This window comes from Ranitomeya variabilis, chromosome 6 (genome assembly GCF_051348905.1).
Source record: "Ranitomeya variabilis isolate aRanVar5 chromosome 6, aRanVar5.hap1, whole genome shotgun sequence".
Taxonomy (NCBI): domain Eukaryota; kingdom Metazoa; phylum Chordata; class Amphibia; order Anura; family Dendrobatidae; genus Ranitomeya; species Ranitomeya variabilis.
In genome coordinates this window covers 537,274,466-537,281,182 of record NC_135237.1, presented here as the reverse complement: position 1 = coordinate 537,281,182, position 6,717 = coordinate 537,274,466, and positions in this window count along the sequence as shown.

Here is a 6,717-nt window from a genome sequence, read left to right as displayed (position 1 = left end):
GTTCATGTAAAGAAAACTGTGAACATTTAGTTTTCTTTTTATAGGGAAGCAAACGACAGATAGGATAAAATTACTGAGAACTTCAGTGTGCATAACTATTCACCCCCATAAAGTCAGTACTTTGTAGAGCCTCCTTTTGCGGCAATTACAGCTGCAAGTGGCTTTGGATAAGTCTCTATGGGCTTTCCAGTAGGTTTATTACCTATTTTTCAAGGCAAAACTGCTCCAGCTCCTTCAAGTTTGATGGTTTCCTCTGGTGAACTGCAATCTTCAAGTCTGACCACAGATTCTCAATTAGATTAAGGTCTGGGCTTTGACTAGGCCACTCAAATACATTTGCACTATTCCCCTTAAACCACTTGCGTGTTGCTTTAGTGGTATGTTTTGGGTCATTGTCTTGTTGGAAGGTGAACCTCCGTCCCAGTTTCAAATCACTGACCAACAGGTTTTGCTTTATCCCTGTATTTAGCACCATCCATCATCCCCTCAACTAGAACCATTTTCCCTGTCTCTGCTGCCGAAAAACATCCCCACTGCATGATGCTGCTATCACCTTGTTTCACTGTGGGGATGGTGTTCTTGGGGTGATGAGTTGTGTTGGCTTGGTGTCAGACATAGCATTTACCTTGGTGGCCAAAAAAGTTCAATTTTGGTCTCATTGCACCACAGCACCTTCCTCCATACATTTGGGAAGTGTCCCACATGTCTTCTGACAAACTCAGTTTGAGCCTTACCATTTTTGTAAGTGAAGGTTTTTTCTGCCCACTCTTTCATAAAGGCCACCTCTATGGACTGTAAGGCTTATTGTAGTCTTATGGACGGATACTCCAGTCTCTGCTTGAGAACTCTGCAGCTACTTCTGGGTTATCTTTGGTCTGTACTACCTCTCTGATTAATGCCCTCCTTGCTCGGACTCAGAGTTCTGGTGGACGGCCCTTTCTTGGCAGGTCTGTTGTTGTACCAGGTTCTTTCCATTTGATAATGGATTTGATGGTGCTCTGGGGGATCATCAGAAATTGAGTTATTTTTTTTTTTTTATTATAACCCAATCCTGACTTGTACTTCTTAACAACTTTGTCCTTGCCTTGGTTGGAGATCTCCTTGGTCTTCATGGTGTTTGGTTAGTGGTGCCTCTTGCTTAACCCCTTTCTGACATCAGATGTAGTATCCCGTCCATGTGCCCTGGGCCCGTATGCCCATGGACAGGATAGTACATCACAGGCGATCAGCAGCGCTCACGGGGGGAGCACGGCTGATAGCAGCCAGGTGTCAGCTGATTCTCACAGCTGACACCCGGCACTAAGTGCCAGAAGCAGTCACGGACCGCTCCCAGCACTTTAACTCCCCGAACACCGCGATCAAATATGATCGCGGAGTTCCCGGAGCGGAGACATGACGCGTGGTCCCGAATGCTGCCACGGAGATCTGATGCTGTCATGATGACATCCGGGTCTCCAGAGCTGAGAGACTTCCTGTCATGCACAGTGCAAGTCAGTGTACAGAAGCTGCAGCGCTGACAGCTTCTGTAGCATGCAGAAAATTAGTGTCCCATAGTGGGACAAAGTATAAAACTAAGACGGAAATACATTTTTTTTTTATAATTATAAAAATATACTGTATATACTCGAGTATAAGCCGACCCGAGTATAAGCCGACCCCCCTAATTTTGCCACAAAAAACTGGGAAAACTTAATGACTCGAGTATGAGCCTAGGGTGGAAAAATGCAGCAGCTACCGGTAAATGTCAAAAATAAAAATAGATACCAATAAAAGTAAAATTAATTGAGACATCAGTAGGTTAAGTGTTTTTGAATATCCATATTGAATCAGGAGCCCCATATAATGCGCCATAAAATTTATGATGGGCTCCATGAGATGCTCCATATTAAAATATGCCCCCTATAATGCTGCACAAATGTTGATTATGGCCCCATAAGATGCTCCAAACGGATATTTGGCCCATATAATGCTGCACAAATGCTGATTATGGCCCTATAACATGCTCCATATAAAAATGTGCCACATATAATGCTCCATACAGTTCATTATGGCCCCATAAGATGCTCCATATAACAATGTGCCACATCTAATGCTGCTGCTTTAAAAAGAAAAAAAAAATGACATACTCACCTCTCATCGCTGCCCGCTGCTCCTCAGCGTCCCGTCTCTCCGCACTGACTGTTCAGGCAGAGGGCGGCGCGCACACTAATACGTCATCGCGCCCACTGACCTGAACAGTCACAGCAAGAGGACGGGGAAGACTTGGCCCGGTCATTAACGTGCAAACCACCCTTGGAGGTAAAGGGGTTAATGGTGTTGCAGCCTCTGTGGCCTTTCATAAAAGGTAAAGTGTATATACTGACAGACATGTGACACTTCGATTGCACACAGGCGGACGTCCTGTCACTAAGCATGTGACTTATGAAGGGAATAATTGCTTGCAGCAGACGTTTTTAGCGGCTTCATCACAAAAGGGGTGAATACATATGTACATGCCAATTTTTAGTTATTTGATCCCATACATTTAATTTTTGCCTATAATTTTCTCACTTCACTAAGGCTTCTTTCACACTTCCGTCTTCCAAATCTGCACAGGATCCGTCAAGACGTTGAAATGACAGATCCTGTGCAGATTATGGAAAACGTGTGCACTGGGCCCGCCTTTCTGACGGACCCGTCGAGGCTATGTGCACCTGTGTATGCGTCTTCACAGCGGTTTTCCGCTGCGAAAACGCATACACAACACAAACCAGGTTAAAAAAAATAAAAAAATCCCAATATTCTCACCTACCGGCGTTCCCGCGCAGCGATGCTCCCGGCAGCTAGCGTTCCTAGTAATACATTGAGAAATTCTAGCGAGATTTCGCAATGTATTACTAGGAACGCTAGCTGCCGGGAACATTGTGACGCTGCGCAGGAACGCCGGTAGGTGAGAATATTGGGATTTTTTATTTTTTTTATATTTTTAACATTATATCTTGTTACTATTGATGCTGCATAGGCAGCATCAATAGTAAAAAGAGAAAGAGCGAGCAAGAGAGAATTTCCCTGATGGGAAATTCTTCCACGCATGCCCAGTTTGAAAAGGCGGGACCCGTTGCTGGATTCCTGCTTTTCAGTCAGCAACGCATCCTGCGCCCATAGGCTTCCATTGTAGCCAGTGACGGCCAGCGCAGGATGCGTCGCTGACCGATTTTCCGACGTGCAGAAAAAACGTTCCTCTGAATGTTTTCTCTGCCCAACAGACCGTTTTATTTACGCAGGATCCAGTGCACGACGGATGAAACGGATGGCCATCCGTCACAATCCGTCGCCAATACAAGTCTATGGGAAAATGCAGAATCCTGCATTCTCAAAAATCGAGGGATTGTAACGGGAGCTGAAAGACGGAAGTGTGAAAGAGGCCTAACAGACTATTTAGTGCTGATGCATCACACACACAAATCGGATTACAAAAATATTTAAACATAGGTTGTAAGGTAACAAAATAGGTAAATCAAGGAGGGGGGATGAATATTTTCGCAAGTCACTGTAGTTACTCACAAATAACGTGGTATTCATTAGTGAATATTACATTTTCTATTTCTTCTGCATTATCCTCCCACTTTACTTTGCCTTGTATTACTGGCAGCCATTAGTTTTAAATTTGTACAAAAGTCATTTCCTAAATTAGCACTGATAAGGAAAAGGCAAACGATGGTCTGAAATGCAAAATACAGAAGTCACCTTTGACAATCCTTGATAGGACATTACTCACAGATCGCTTGCTCATATTATGCTGATTACTACCAATGTAATCTTGCATGTTATCATCAGACTCAGCCTCGAAAAAAAAAGAAAAATGAACAATCAGCCACATGACACTCAGGAATCGCTCGGAACTCGAGAGTCAATACAATGGAACACTGGATGACTGGTAATTAGCCATCACGTGTTTTGTTCACAATGACAACTGTACTTTGTAACTTGGCAGTGTTCGGTTGGGAAATCGAGCAAAAGCACAAGCACAAGCCTTGCAATATTAGATATAGATAAAGGACACTTTTTTGGGGGAAAAAAAAAACACAAAAAATAATCTTTTTGTATTAGCAAAAGAACTTGTACAAGAACATCTGAGATTAAACAATTTGGCAGATGCAAAAAAACAGGTAAACTTTAGATGGTGTAAACTTGGGCCAGATAGGTTTACAATACACCAAATGCAACAAGGGCTTCTTCAAACGTCAGTTTTTCTCGGATAGCACTGGTACCAATAGTGCCTTGAGAAAGTATTTGGCTCCCTGGACCTTTTCAACCTTTTCCCACATATCATGCTTCAAACATAAAGATACGAAATGAACATTTTTGGTGAAGAATCAACAACAAGTGGAACACAATTGTGAAGTTGAACGAAATTTATTGGTTGCTTTAAATTTTTGTGGAAATTCAAAAACTGAAAAGTGGGGCGTGCAATAATATTCGGCCCTTTACTTTCAGTGCAGCAAACTCACTCCAGAAGTTCATTGTGGATCTCTGAATGATCCAATGTTGTCCTAAATGCCTAATGATGATAAATAGAATCCACCTGTGTGTAATCAAGTCTCCGTATAAATGCACCTGCTCTGTGATAGTCTCAGGGTTCTGTTTGAAGCATAGCGAGCATTATGAAGACCAAGGAATACAACAGGCAGGTCTGTGATACTGTTGTGGAGAAGTTTAAAGCCGGATTTGGATACAAAATGATTTCCAAAACTTTAAACATCCCAAGGAGCACTGTGCAAGCGATCATATTGAAATGGAAGGAGTATCATACCACTGCAAATCTACCAAGACCCGGCCGTCCCTCTAAACTTTCATCTCAAACAAGGAGAAGACTGATCAGAGATGCAGCCAAGAGGCCCATGATCACTCTGGATGAACTGCAGAGATCTACAGCTGAGGTGGGACAGTCTATCCATAGGACAACAATCAGTCGTACACTGCACAAATCTGGCCTTTATGGAAGAGAGGCAAGAAGAAAGCCATATCTCAAAGATATCCATAAAAAGTGTTGTTTAAAGTTTGCAACAAGCCACCTGGGAAACACACCAAACATGTGGAAAAAGGTGCTCTGGTCAGATGAAACCAAAATTGAACGTTTTGGCAACAATGCCAAATGATATGTTTGGCGTAAATGCAACACAACTCATCACCCTGAACACACCATCCCCACTGTCAAACATGGTGGTGGCAGCATCATGGTTTGGGCCTGCTTTTCTTCAGCAGGGACGATGGTTAAAATTGATGGGAAGATGGATGGAGCCAAATACAGGACCATTCTTGAAGAAAACCTGTTGGAGTCTGCAAAAGACCAGAGACTGGGACGGAGATTTGTCTTCCAACAAGACAATGATCCCAAACATAAAGCAAAATCTACAATGGAATGGTTCACAAATAAAAGTATCCAGGTGTTAGAATGGCCAAGTCACAGTCCAGACCTCAATCCAATCGAGAATCTGTGGAAAGAGCTGAAAACTGCTGTTCACAAACGATCTCCATCAAACCTCACTGAGCTCGAGCTGTTTGCCAAGGAAGAATGGGCAAGAATTTCAGTCTCTCAACGTACAAAACAGATAGAGACAGACCCCAAGCGACTTGTAATCGCAGCAAAAGGTGGCGCAACAAAGTATTAAGTTAAAGGGGCCGAATAATATTGCACGCCCCACTTTTCAGTTTTTGAATTTCCACAAAAATTTAAAATAACCAATAAATTTCATTCACCTTCACAATTGTGTTCAACTTGTTGTTGATTCTTCACCAAAAATTTACATTTGGTATCTTTATGTTTGAAGCATGATATGTGGGAAAAGGTTGAAAAGTTGCAGGGGGACGAATACTTTCGCAAGGCACTGTATGATGGTCTCTGGGGTAAGCCACACATTTCATTTGTTTTCCTCTGACTGAGTGGTCTGCACTAAAGTCGAATTTAATCCGAGTGCGGGATCAAATTTATCATTACAAGGGTATGAAGCCGAAAAAACACACACAAAAAAAAGGACATCACTCATACGCCATCCGTGTGCTGTATTTTTCACAGACTGTTTGATAGGAGAGGCTTGAGATAACTCGATCAGTTTTTTTAGTCTATAAACTACTGACAACATGTCTCCGAATTTCCAAGCAATAAATGTGTTTTTTTTTTCCTGAAAAGACGAAATGGTAAAAATTAAAAAACAAAACAGTGCTTTCAGACCTCCAATAAAGAAAAAAAAAAAAAACAAGTTCATAATCATTTAGAAATAACAGTACTAATGCTTTAACTCGGGAAGAGTTCAGAAATCAATATTTTGTGGAGTAACATGATTTTTTATTCACAGTTTTCATGCGTCTTGGCATGTTTTTCACCAGTCTTTCACACTGCTTTTGGGTGACCTTATGCCACTCCTGGTACAAAAATTTAAGTAGTTCTTTGATTGATGGTTTGTGACTATCCATCTTCCTCGATTACATTCCAGAGATATTCATTGGGGTTCAGGTCTAAGGGTTTTGATGTGGTGGTCTCTTAATTTTTACCAGAGCTGTATATGTCAGGGGACCCAGCTAGCATGTAGAAGAAGGTGCTCTGGTCAGATGAGACCAAAGTGCAACATTTGGGCTAAATGCAAAACGCTGTGTAGCGGAAAACTAACACTGCACATCACTCTGAATACATCCCCACAGTCGAACATGGTGGTGATAGCATTATACTGTAGGGATGCT